The 14,799-nt window shown below is 44.6% G+C and overlaps 1 protein-coding gene across 5 annotated transcripts in view; it reads right to left on the bottom strand.

Annotated features, from left to right (window-relative positions):
• Window positions 1–14,799, bottom strand: part of LOC132455800 (RIMS-binding protein 2-like) — a 75,928-nt gene that overhangs the window by 48,839 nt on the left and 12,290 nt on the right. For 2 of the 5 annotated variants that reach the window (XM_060049771.1, XM_060049772.1), the window contains exon 1: window positions 9,438–9,938. The exons of the other annotated variants lie outside the window; for them this stretch is intronic. The gene's annotated coding sequence lies outside the window, so the exon portion shown is untranslated. Of the gene's footprint in view, window positions 1–9,437; window positions 9,939–14,799 lie in introns of those variants that run through there. 5 annotated transcript variants of the gene reach the window in all.

Here is a 14,799-nt window from a genome sequence, read left to right as displayed (position 1 = left end):
AGTTTCAGATATATTGTGTGTGTTTGTTTGTGTGTGTGTGTGTGTGTGTGTGTGTGTGCGTGTGTGTGTGTGTGTATGTGTGTGTGTGCGCAACACATGTATGCATGTGTGTTTGTCTGTGGTCCCCCCCCCGCCCTTTCTCTGCCCTGCACAGCAGACAGGCCACTGTCTCTTGTGAGACAATCCAGGGCTACAGCAAGAGATGTAAAACCCATCCTCACATCCTCCCCGAGCACTCCTCGCCCCCTTACCATGCTGTTCCTCCTAGCACTGCTGCATTACTTTGTGTACACAACATTAGTATATATGTATGTATGTATATTTTAATGTAGATATGTATGTTTGCATCCATTCATTCATGTTATATATGTATGTATGCATGCATGCATGAATGCATGCATGTATGTATGTATGCATGTATGTATGTATGTATGTATGTATGTATGTATGTATGTATGTATGTATGTATGTATGTATGTATGTATGTATGTATGTATGTATGTATGCATGTATGTATGTATGTATGCATGCATGCATGCATGCATGCATGTATGTATGTATGTATGTATGTATGTATGTATGTATGTATGTATGTATGTATGTATGTATGTATGTATGTATGCATGTATGTATGCATGTATGTATGTATGTATGTATGTATGTATGTATGTATGTATGTATGTATGTATGTATGTATGTATGTATGTATGTATGTATGTATGTTTGTATATTTTTATCCATTCATGTACTTATGTATGCATGTATGTATGTATGTTTGTATCTATTTAGGTATCTGTGTATCTATGATTAAGAATTATAAAAATGTCTGTTTGTGGAACCGGACAGAGTTGAGGAGCTTACTGGACCAGATGTGCATGATGGGCACATCTAGCCCCCGAGAGGAGACAAATGCCCCGATGGATACAGTTAGGGCGCAGCTGTGTTTCTGTGTGTGTGTGTGTGTGCGTGTGTATCTGCGAATGTGTGTGACTGTTTATGTGTTTCTGTGTGTGTGTGTCCAATCCCTGTGTATGTACATGTTTGCATGCGTGAGTGCGTGCATGCGTGAGTGCGTGCGTGCATGTGTGTGTGTGCCTGCGTGCGTGTGCCTGCGTGTGAGTGTGTGCCTGCGTGCACGCGTGCCTGCGTGTGTGTGTGTGTGTGTGCGTGCCGGCACACTGGGAGGGGTGCTCTACATACACTCTGTGATGAGGTCTGAGGTGAGCTAGGTCTGTGTAGTCCGGTGATCAGGTCGATGACATGATTGAACAGACATGGGCAGGACCTTTTGTTCCTGCTCGTCCCCCCCCCCCACACATAAAACGTGGGCGTTCGAGCACCAAGAGCACCGGGCGTACGGAGACCGGATCGAGATCAGGCGTCCGTGTCAACGAGCAGCACAGGGAAGGAGCGACACAGGGAAGACCGGCCGTCGCATGGCCGGACCTCACGCTTAGTCTTTACATACGGGCACACAAAGTCACAGGCCCCCACCCACACACACACACAGACAAATGTCATGCATACGCATCGCCAATACACGCTCTCCTGCACATGACCCGCACCAACGGCTGCACCATTGAGCATAACCATGAAATACACACGCACACACGCTCGCTACTGCACGCGCACACACACACGGTTGCTTTCTCTCTCACGTGACGCGAATCTTTAGCAAAACGCACTGCACGTACGCTGAATAATTCACACATGACCCCATTGCACCGTTGCAACAAGTCTACAATACGGCATCGCCTTTTCAGAGAGTTTCTGGTTTGTGTCAGATGATGATAATACGGTAGAAAAAAAATGAATGCCCTATTAGACCGCTTACAGGGTGCACTTACACTTGTGCATACTGCAGTACAATAGGACTGGTGTTAATATTTGTAAATGTGGGTATGTACATACAATAACAGATATTTTAAGGTTATATTTTGTGAATAATATAGACAGGTTTTGTCATCACACCAAACGTTCCCGTAAAGAACACATTAAAACAATCGCCATTGTGCAGGTTATGAATCCTCTGCCTGGATCTAGGTGATTCCACTCTGATGAAGGATGCGTAAGGGGTTTCATCTTGGTCTCACACAGCAACCAACCCTAAGGGACAGGGGCAGCCTCCTCGGCCGTCTCTTTACATGCTGGTCTCTGGTCGGCCCAGCTCAGTGACAAGTAGCAATAGGCGGACAGGTTCTGTCACATCAGCTGCATCAGAAAAGGGTTGACTGACTCATCTCTGTCTCTCTCTCTCTGTCTTTCTCTCTCACACTATCTGTCTCTCTGTCTCCGCCCCCTCTCTCTCTCTCTCTCTCTCTCGTTCTATCTCTCTCTCTGTTATTTGGCAAAGGTGTTTCCATCTTCCATTTAGCGCGTTAACTGGTTTTAAAAAAAAAAGTCAGAAACCACCTCAAACAAGCATAACAAGTTATTTTTATACTTGTTTTTTTAGCTACGTTTCCTCGAATGTTGCCGTTTCCATCAACCTTTGCTAATGCTTCAAATTTTGCAATAAAAATGCATTTAGGGTAACAGGGTGATTGTTAACATAGTCTTAGTCTTGGTGTAGATGTCCCTTGGGACCCAGTATCTAAACGGGGCATGATAGTCTAGTGGTAGGGGTTTATGACTCCCAGCCAAAGGGTTCTGTGTTCGAAGTTCCTCAATGTCCGCGGTCTACTTATTGGCATCCTTGTGCGTGCACTTAGCCCTACCTGCTCCTTAATGACATTTTAAAGGCATCCGCAAAATGACAAGACAGAAAATAGTCCAACCAAATGCAGCATGAACAGAAGATTGAACAGAAGCAGTTAAAGAAGGAAAGCATAGAGATAGCACTAAGAGTTAGAGAGGAAGGCGGTGAGAGATAAACAGCGGACAAAGAAGAACGGAGTGAAACGAGTGGAGAACATTGGGGAGACAAGAAGGAAAGAGGCGGGTCATGAGTCAGAGAGGAGAGGAGGAAGGAGATATTGAGAGAAGGACAGAGGTTGAAAAGGACAGGGAGAAGAAGCAGAAGGAAGGAGTATCTCGAGAGACCAGGTTACGTTGTGACCCTCTAATCAGTGCCAGCATGTTCCACAACGTTCAACTTGGCCAGAACTCAGGAACATGTTGAAATTGCATTACACACGCACGCACGCACGCTCGACGCTCGCACGCACGCACGCACGCACACACACACACACACACACACACACACACACACACACACACACACACACAAGCATATCCACCCGCTTCTCTCTCTCTCTGACCTATCTATCCTCTCTGCAATGTCCCGGCATCTTTGCCTCTGACTTTAGTGTGTCTTGATGAGCTGCCAAGAAACGTGAGTAAGAAATGATCTTTTACCTCCTCCACGGGGCTAATGACACGGACACTGATGGTGCTTTTACAGCCGATACAGCGCTTACTCACTGTCTCGTTCAATTAACTACAAGACAAAGGGATGGAGAGACACGCCGACCGATAGATACACAGTCGGGTTGGGCCGGTGCCCTGTTTTTTCAAACCCGTTTGATACTCCAAACTCCAGACTACACACCTTTGACCGATGGTAGATGAAGACACATGTAACAGTCTCTATGTGTGTGGAAGCCGGCCAGCACAGCGCAACACATACGGACCGATTCCAATCCCTGGCGACAACCTAGTCCTGATTCTCAAAACAGGAAGTCACGCAAATCTGGATTGCACTCATGTGACTTTAGCATTAACACATGGCCAACGGTGATCATGCTACGATAGGTTTTAAAGTACCTTTGCAGTCATTTTTTTCGGAACAACTACTAATAAACTGTGGACAGCAGCTTCTGTGGCTAGTTATCACTCGGCATGATTATCACTTGGCTATCGTCTTTCCCCACGTGACAATGCATACACTGTGTGCTCAGCTGTGGAGCTCTGTTTCTAAACAGACATACTATTATTCTAAGATGCTCTCTTTGTTGCAGATTTCTAAAGCAATACAAGTTATGTTTAGCATCAATACAACTTGCTGATGTTTGGATTTTTCCGAGTGTCGGTACATAACATCGATTTGCATAATATCTAACCGGTTTAAGCAGACTGACAGACATGACAGACAGACAATCACACCAACACACACACACACACACACACACACACACACACACACACACACACACATTCAAACAAACACAGGCTCCACGCACAGACACGAAAGGCGGGGACATGACTTGCAGCGTTACTATAGGAACTACTCTATTGCAGACAAATACAGCTACAAGATATATAGATATGGATTACAGATACCGGACATAGTGTGTACAACCACGACGACTTCACTGATCATACTTTATAAAGTGCTCCTGACCACAGAAAAACATATCCGGTGTCGGTTTCTCTCCGCCCTGTACGGCCAGCAGCCACAGCATCGTGAGCAACGGCTGAATCATTTGTTCAAACACCGAGGAATAACAAAAGGTGACCAAAAATACATTAGACCAATGTGCACTGTGTGCACACCCAGAATGTGCAGAACAGAAGTGCATGTGTGTTCTGTGCATGTGCGTGTTTGTGCCTGCGTGCGTGTGTCTGTGTTGACACTGTAAAGCAAACAGAGCACACCACAGATGAACATGTTGAAAACCCTTCACAATCACTCATCAACACATCACACATCGAAGATATTTATTTAGCAGAGCAACAGCAGAATTGTGTCCAAGGAAAACACATGAAAAGACAACATGTTGTGCTGGGAAGGGAACACGAAGACGACATGAGGCGGTGTGAACGCACCAAAGCAAAGAGCAGACGAGCGCGTGAAGCCACGTGTGTCTGTGTGCCTTGTCTTTCCACGTGAGCGTTAACATAGGGATGTAAAAAACACCCACAACTTGGTCAACGTAAAGCCCTCGTAAACATGCAAACAACGAGGGATATCGTGGTTGTGTGTCGCACGTGTTTTTCTTCCGCATGGGTTGCCATGCGTGATCACACATGCAAACATGTAACTGTTAGGCCTACTATTTAGGGATCACTCCAGTGGCTGTCCTGAGGCAGAGATATGATTAGTACGGCTGGCCGATCGTTCACTAGCAATCGCCCAAGCCGTCCGCTCGGTGGCATCGGATCGTCAATTGAATAGATTGTCGTACCGTACCGATAAACAACGTTGAGGACTTCATTTCACACCCTGAACGACCATTACCCAGCATCTACTTATGAGCTATTGTGCCTTTATGGACTGATTGGAAGGGAGAGGGAGTTGAACCCAGGTCGTCACGAGTTTGCATTGCCTACTTAGTTTCCGGCGTAGCTCTATAAGGCTTCGAATCCATCGCCTTGTGTGTCGATATGGTGTGTAAATCACCATGATTATTAGTAATAATGAATCCTACCATTAACTCCTATTATTGATTCAACTTGGGGGGGCAGTCTTTTGGTCAGAGGGAAAACATCTCCTTTGTCACTCCTTCCTTCTACTATGCCCACTTTCCCCCAGGTGCTGGGGGGGGTTAAGGGAGGACCATGAGTAGGACAAGGAGGAAGAGGAGGGAGAGGACAGGGAGGACAAAGAGGAGGGGGAGGAGTCACGAGACACAATTTATTTACCTCATTCTAAAGCTGGCTCCAGGCCTACAAATATAAAGGGAGCCAAGAGGACAAAAGAAGGGCGAGAGAGGACAGAGCAAGTAAGGCAAGAGGAGGACATAGAGAGAGAGAGGGAGAGAGAGAGAAGATTGGGATTTCCGAATATTTCGGAGAGATGCGATTGGTGCCCTATAGAGAGGCAAAGTCCCGCCCCTTCCGGTAGACCCAGCAGAAAAGCTAATTCCTAAATTGTCAATTATGTTTACGAAGATGGGTAAAGGCAAGTAATTCTATGGCCGAGTTCCTGGAAATAGTTTGATAACTAGCTAAATCTTAGGATCAAGCATTTTACTTTCTTTAGCTTTAGTTTCTTTTCTTTAACCCAATCTTGTTACTGGAGGTGGGGATCTATAGCGTGTAATTGGCTAACAGCGAACAAAAACTCAGCCGGCACTAGTAAACTGTAATAAAGTGCCTTCAGTTTCAAGTCGACACTGTGTAGACTGGCTGCTGTAGAAATACAGTATCAAAATCCCCTTCAGAAAGCTTCATCCAGCCGGGCTGATGAGTTTCTCTTCGGTAGAATATCTCCATCACGAAAATGGAAACAAGGTATAACTCCGTCCTCTTCAGATTTAAAAAGTCACTCGCACAACCTTAGATGACCATACGCCAGAAAGGGATTTTTGCTTTTTGGCAGCTGCATGCCTCCCCAATTGCAATTGCCCTATGCTACTTTCTTTTTCTGTTAATGCTTAAAAAAAGAAAACGCAATACATACGTCTAAAACAGTTATTTATTCAGAACATGTAAGCTGCAGCTCCTGAAGGAAGTTTGCATATAATGAGAAAAATAAAGCAATGTCTTTTTCAAGTTCTTAATTTGTATTTTATCTTCTTCTGAAAGAACCGATCGATAAGGAGTATCAATAAGAGCAGTGGTATCGTTAACATCTTAACGATAGCCATCCATAAAGCCCAGGCTCTCTACGGCCTCCCCCTGAAGTTCTGCTATGACAAGAGGGAGAGAGAGCGCTAGAGGGAGCAAGGAGAGGAAGAGAGAGGGAGCGAGAGCGCAAGAGGGAGCAAGGAGAGGAAGAGACAGGGAGAGGATACAAGTGCAACAGAAAAGGGGAGTGAGGGCTGCGCGCCAATGCTGCATATCACTTTTTCATTTCTCTTTATGTATTTTACCCTCTAATCTTCACTACGGCCACTAAGTCTCACACACACACACACACACACACACACACACACACACACACACACACACACACAAAAAAAACACACAGGAATATGGAATATGAGACCACACCTGTTACTATCCAGTGATGTTTCAGGAGGCTGGAAGCCTAACATGCTAACTGACTGACAGGAGGGCTTGTATTGAACTGGCCTCTTTCAGCTCATCACACAGTAAAGGACAAGAGTTAATGTGTTTAACTCAGCAGGTGCCTCTCGTGCCATGGCTTTGGAATTGAATTACATTTCACAAAATGCTAATTGCCTCTCGCTCTATTTCATTTAGATGGTCCATCATTTCAATTGCGTTAAATTAGGACATGAGGAACAGCGTGGGGAATGATCTGGCCTATGGCACATTTATACTTCTATATAATGTACTTTTTTATAAACCTGTATAATGTACATGTAGGTATGCATACATGTGAGTATACATCTACATTAAGGGTGTTTAATGCAGGGGTTTTCCATTTTTCTTAAATCATTGACGTGATCTCCTTGTGTCAGCATATTCCCCAAGTTACCATGTTCCACAAATCTCTTCAAACAAAGATTTCAATTTTCCTCAGAGTATATATGTCATTTCTTCCATCAACCTACATTAGGCAATTTTCTTTATGCAAGCATAGGTATTAAAAATGTCTTATCAAACATTGTGCTTGCAGTACGAACATATTAAAACATTTTAGTTATTCCTTTCTCCAAAGAAGGAGGGTAAGGTCCCTAAATGGCCTTGGGTTCCATGGACAAAACCTCTCACGCCAAAAACGTTATTACCTTGTTACACTTTCATATGCAGCATATGAACGTTCTTTGTGGAGGCTACCGATGTATATACTTTACATTGTTTAGTCCGGAAGACTGATGTGCATTGGTAAAGTGCCTCATGATATACAGCCTCATGTATGGCTCAACTTCATTGCAATACTTGTAGAATCGGAAATGCATATCAAATCGGCACCTATGTACCGTGATAGTAATGGCTCTGGGATTAAACATAACTTCCCGGTCCATTTATATAAGTCAACATGTAGTATACATGTAAATGCATACTACATGGATAAGAGATGCATTTCAACCATGGAGGGTTGAGTGTGTTACCTACAGCCGAAATATCCACAGTAACTGGCACCAGCAATGTTTTCCTTAATGTCTTCCAATGTTTGTGTCATGTGACATTTAGCTCACACCGAGACGTAGGCCCACTCATACACCCCCCGTTCACACACACGCACACACACATACACACACACACACACACACACACACACACACACACACACACACACACACACACACACACACACACACACACACACACACACACACATACACACACACACACACACACACACACACACACACACACACACACAATACACACTACACACTACACACTACACACTACACGCTGAACATGCTGTGGCTTTTTGGTCTCATGAGGGCGAGTGACTGATGGTGGACAAATGTCAATCACCTAGGACTGGGTTAATATGTGTCACCATGGCAACCTCCAAGTCAGCCAGGAATCAGGAAAGGCAAAGCAGATAGTGACAAGGCATAAACACACAAGTACACATACACACACACACACACACACACACACACACACACACACACACACACACACACACACACACACACACACACACACACACACACACACACAGACACACACACACACACACACACACACACATGCATAAAATGTTTGCAGATGTCCACCATGATGATAAAACATATGTCTACAGCTGTCAACGGATTGCTTTGTATTCAGGAGTCTTAGTGTTAAAATAGTGAAGACACCGCAATGATCCAACCCTTCCCCAAAATAATTCCACACAGAATCACTCACGCTGCTCCCAATGGACCCAATGCCCCGACCACTTACACACAAACACATGGACACACACGAACACAAGGAGCACCCATACCGGCCCCCACCCACCCTACCACCCCCACACACATGAGACATGCACACGCGCACACACACACACACACACACACACACACACACACACACACACACACACACACACACACACACACACACACACACACACACACACCTTAATGTATACGAACAGGTGCCTACATTACATGTTCAAGACTGTTAGCATCGCAGTGTGGCACAAGACGCAATGTTCCCCTGTTTTCCCTGTCTGTCTTGTCTTCCTGTCTGTCGGCTTTGTGTGGATCTGTCTCTCAAACACGCACACGCACGCGCGCACACACATGCAAACACACACACACACACACACACACACACACACACACACACACACACACACACACACACACACACACACAAGCTATCTGTTTCTCAGCACACACACGCACCACAGAAATAAAGAAAGCCGCGAACAGGTTTGCAGACAGTGTCAGGAAATCACGTAAAATAAAGACACGGGGGGAGAGCGACAATGAGAGAGAGAGAGAGGAGAGAGAGAGAGAGAGAGAGAGAGAGAGAGAGAGAGAGAGAGAGAGAGAGAGAGAGAGAGAGAGAGAGAGAGAGAGAGAGAGAGAGAGAGAGAGAGAGAGAGAGAGAGAGAGAGAGAGAGAGAGAGAGAGAGAGAGTCGATTAGAGGAAATTACAAGGACGCTAAATTGATTTGATACAGAATTCGGCTTTACCGTGTCTGCTGGCTAGCGTGTACGCTTGCTAGCATACGAGCTCCTCGACAGAGGTGCCGCACGCTCTTCCGTCCTCATCCATCCCTGTTATCCTCCCTACTCTCTCTCTCTCTCTCCGTTTCCTCTGGGTGGGGACTCGGCAACCGCTGCAGCTGAGCGGCTAGCAGCAGCATCAGTGGCTGCGCTCTCTCTCTCTCTCTCTCTCTCTCTCTCTCTCTCTCTCTCTCTCTCTCTCTCTCTCTCTCTCTCTCTCTCTCTCTCTCTCTCTCTCTCTCTCTCTCTCTCTCTCTCTCTCTCTCTCTCTCTCTCTCTCTCTCTCTCTCTCTCTCTCGTGCCTCCGCCCCCTCTATACACACAAACTTCCCCCTCCCTTCCGTGTATCTTCCCTCTTCTTTCCGCCTCTGTCTCCCTCCTGAAGATGCATAAATCCGCGCTATTGAATCAATCAGCCGATAGTATCGTGATGTCAGGGGACCGCGTGGCACTATTGGAAAATAGACTTATTCTTCGTCTTATTTGTCTTCTTCAGATGATCGTATGGATACAATGGGAGAATATAGGATATTAGAGCCGGGGGGTCCCAGCGCCCAGCTGATCGCCTGCCTGCCCAGCTGGTGAAAAACAGAGACTGCAAAGGTGGTGGTGCAGATACCCCCCCCCCCTCTCGAGCTTTAGCCTAGCCTTGGCCTAGCCCAACCCCCCCCCCCACTACACTCACACACGCACACACACGCACCCACACCCGCACGCACGGGGACACACACATGTGTCTGTTTGCGTGTGTGTCTGAAAGATTGTGGGGGTTCAAATTTATTTAATTCCAGTAAAAATATTTTCAGTATTTACAGTAAAGCTGAACATTTCATTATATATTTACTTTATCTTCCTTTTGAAGTAACACAAATATTTGTGTCACGATAACAGTATCTGAAACCAAAATATAGTGCACATAACACAGGCCACACCAATAGGGCTTTAACGACTGAACAGTTATTAGGCTACTCCAGCTCAAAAAGCTCAAGCAAAGCATATATCAATGTTGCTTTAATAGATTACACATATCTTACATATGCAAGTACTACACAATGATGGTTTTTAAATAATTATTATAATTATGGGGCTTTCAAACCAAGGCACGCCCTGTGGATAGGGGCCTCCTGCTGGATGCGCGCAGAGCACTGTGGCTGACGAAAGTCTACACAGGTTGGGTCCTTTAAATTTAAAAACGAGGCTGCATCTCTCTGCTGCATATGAAGGATCCTTCGTATTGGGGAAGGCCTTGGCTTTGGGACACAGCTTGAGTGTGACAGCAAACCAGCGGCCTCAAGCATCATTTCGTGTTTATAACCTTTCTGTTAACCTTCTAATAAACTGGTGGGCTTCACCCTGCCGAAAGAGAACTTGTTGAACAAGCCAACTTGTTGAAATCCTGAGGAAAGTATTGTTGTTTTTGGTTTTAAAGAGTGAAGCGCAGATCTTTCGAGTTTGTGAGCCTGTCTAAGGCCGGACTCTCAGCCAGGCTTATGATCTAGGGAAGGGGAGGAAGAAACAAGCATAGACCACCTCAAAATCAACTTCTCCGTTACTGTGAATGGGTATGGAAGGAACCCTCAGGAACACTGTATTGACTGCCCTGATATACATCGTACCCTGATATACATCATACCCTGATTTACATCATACCCTGATATACATCGTACCCTGATATACATCATACCCTCATATACATCATACCCTCATATATATTACAACTTGATATACATCATACCTGATATTGTCCTATATGGTTCTCTAACCATTGAGAAGGGAAAAATCTTGATCTCTAAACATATCTATATATATTATACATATATAACCGCATGCAGATGGAGAGAAAACAGAACTATTGCTCACTGTTTAGGCCAATGCGATTTTGCGTGATATAACAGGATGTATGTCATGCAGTGAAAGGCTCACATATCTATTAAGTTGGCAGGGACAGGCTGAAAAAGGTTGTTTTACCCATGTTCAAAGGGGACCGTAGAGAGTCAATATGTGCTAGGTAATGGAGTCCATCAGAAAAGCAGTCAGTGTTGATGGATGTGCGTTGGGAACAGTATGTGGGCGAAGAAAAGTTCAACCCAGCTGTGATTTAACCTTCACCTATACTTCGTACTTCTGGCAGCCTGTTATGGATCTATAGCAGTCAATCTCTGGGTCTATACCAGTCAACCTGCTATGAGTCTACAATAGTAAACTTCTGGGTCTATACCAGACAACTTCTGGGTCTATACCAGTCAACCTGCTATGGGTATAATCCAAATCCAAAAATCCAACCCCTCCCTTCAGGGTTCTTTCCAAAGCCTCTCCCTGAAAAAATATGAATAGCTTGCAACAACAGCTTTAACAATAGGTCTGCCTTGCCTTGTGCTTGACTCCGGCCATTCCCAATGGGTGGACAGGCAGAGTGTGCGGAAAATAATTTCATTCGGCCCGAATGAAATTATTGGGCTTCCTGACAGACCTAGTGCAGCCACATGAACTGTATTATTTTCATCAAAGCATTTGATTTATTGATTTTTGTCGGGCTCTAAAGACAATTTCAATGAATATGACAAAAAAATGCTTCTTAAATTATTATTCTAGCTTTAAATGTTTAAGTGCAAATTGCTTTCTCCTTTTTTGTTTTTTATTTTGTCACATGAAATATTTTTCGCCATACCTTACCAGTGCTTTGTTTTCTGTATCAAGGCCTGGAGAAGGGATAACGTTGTTACAAGGACAACTCAAAACATTGAATAGAACATTGTCTGGCAAATTAAATTATGGGACGGATAGAATCCACAATTAGACAACTGTCTAATACCATTTAAGAAACGCTTTCTTGAGACAAAACAACCCAGCGTCTTCTGCTGCGGGTGGTGGAAGAGACGTCTAAATTAAATTGTCGTACAGTGGGAAATGCTATAATTTATCGCTGTAATTTCTAACTCTAGATCTATGATTCGCAGGGGGGAGGGGGAAACAACAATGGAGATAATTAAGGACTACTGCCACACCATTGCGATCATTATCAGTAAAACATGGCTCTGAGCCTTGCCGTGGTGTCAACACAGCATCGAGAAGGTCATTCCTCAGCTAGACTTCCTTCCCGACAACGTCCATCATTAGGAGGTTGCCAGGCAACCACCCAAAGCCGCTTTTGTGTGTGTGTGTCTTCAATGTCGGAGGACAGCATGTGGGCCCTTCGTTCTTTTTTTCCTCCTAATCCAGATGGGCATTAACAGGATTCTAAAGATTGTAATCAATACAATAACCTTTAATTACCCAGACTATAGGGGGGCAAAAGCTTGTTTTAAAACTAACGTCTGAATTCAATTAAATCCTCAGACGGTAATACCAAACTGCATGTCTTCCTCTACATATTAAGGGCACTTTCCTCATGGTACATTTTGATGGTAGCTGCGATTAAACCTTAGCCTGCCAAAATAATCCTCAATTCTAGGGGCGTTTCGACTGAGGGAGTTCTCCCTCCAGTGAGCCGTTATGGGTGTGGCTTGGGAGAGAGGATCCGCCCAACCTCGCCTTTCAGCGGCCCAGGTAGTACCTTCCTTGGGGTTGGAGCTTTCTGAGACGCACCTGAGCCGCTCCTTACTCGTCAACGATTGATTGGATACGGTTGAGGCAGGTCATCGACATCAGATATAACACTGAGAATCATTGCAGTGACGAGTGCATGTGGTGAAGTTTTCAATTTTAAATCGAAAAAAACACATTTTAACATTACAGAAAACATTACAGAAAATTAGGCTGACCATTTGCCCTTTTCTAAGACTTTGCATTGCATTTTGCTGACGTAAATTCCTTAACAAAGCAACACTTTCTCTTTTACCGCCTTGCTGCGTCGGTCTGTTTGGAGCGTTGTGTAGCCGCCCGCTACGAAGGTTCCTGCATGACATTGGTCCTCAAAGTGCGGCCCGCGGGCCAATGGCGGCCCGCAGAAACATTCCTGGCGGCCCGCAATGACATACAGATGTGAGTAAAAAAAAATAACGATTATTATTATTACTTATTTTTTATTATTATATTAATATTAATTTGAAAAAAATATGAAGAGAAAAGTTGACTCTCTCTAGCTTTCAATTAAATCGTTTTACATTTGTTAGTTTTAATCCGACTGTACATTTCTTTGAAAGGATGAACCTCAGTTTCGTGATTTAGACCTCACTTGACCTCACTCCAAGAGTTCCACGGTGCAATGGTTTTTTCACCACTGGGATGCTGACGGCGTTTCCCGCCATTTTTTTTTGCCTTTGGCGGCCCTCAGTCAAATTTTGGGTACCTAAATTGGCCCTCAGCTGTCAAAACTTTGAGAACCCCTGCTGTATGAGAACGGAAGCCGAGGGAGACTAAGGGAGTGGGCGTAGCCAAACCTAATGTCTGTATTTCTTAACCTTCAATCAAACCCTTTTCACAGAGGTTTCATTATAGGACCAACACATAAGTGTTGCTCACAACACTGATACGGTTCTGCTGATTTTATGTACCAGGGCACAGAAAGTCTTCACAGGAACTTCACAACCAACTATGACTTAGCATACCTTTAAACAGACCAAAACATGAAAAATAATAATGCCTTAACTTTTCTTTCTTTTTTTACTTAAAGTCCACATAACTCTGTGAACGAAACTAAACAGTCCACTGTTTATAAAGCGGTTGACGTCATCCGCTGACCCGCAGCTTGTTTGGAATTGGCACCTTGGTAAGCATCGCAGTGCCATTCATTGCGACCCATTATATTGAACAAAGAAAAAGACCTTCAATCTATTCCCGTTCTCTGTGGCTCCTCTGTTGTGCGACCCACTCTGTATTCAAAGCTCTGCCATAACCGAGTCGGCCTCGGACCAAGAGGCGATCTGCAACCCACTGACCTCCTCAACACAGCACTTACGTGATATTTAGGCTAGCAGGTACAGTGCACTCCGTGAACGTTGTCAAATATAGTTATTCTATAGATAAGCTGCAGCCTTTCCTCAGCTATGAATGGGTCAAAGAGTAAGACGAATTTCCGTCAACCAAGATTTTCTTTGGTAGATTACAGCCCTATTTCAGATACAGTCCATGAGTCCACAAATGAGTGACTGTGTCCCTCTTAGGTAATTACCAATAATAAACAGTTTGAAGCGGTTCAAAAGATGTGCCAGAGTAGAATGTAAGCTTCTGCTGACAGCGTCACGCAGCTTTTAAAAGCAGCGGTAAGGTAAAAGCAATAATAAAACCATAAGCCAGGGAGCTCAGGCAAGAGCCCTCTCCACAGAGGATAGAGTGGTGACCTGCATGTAAACCAAACCCTAGGCCCCTGCAATGCCCTCCTCTGTCAAGA

Source organism: Gadus macrocephalus, chromosome 4 (genome assembly GCF_031168955.1).
Source record: "Gadus macrocephalus chromosome 4, ASM3116895v1".
Taxonomy (NCBI): Eukaryota; Metazoa; Chordata; class Actinopteri; order Gadiformes; family Gadidae; genus Gadus; species Gadus macrocephalus.
This window is presented reverse-complemented; position numbering and strand designations above follow the sequence as displayed.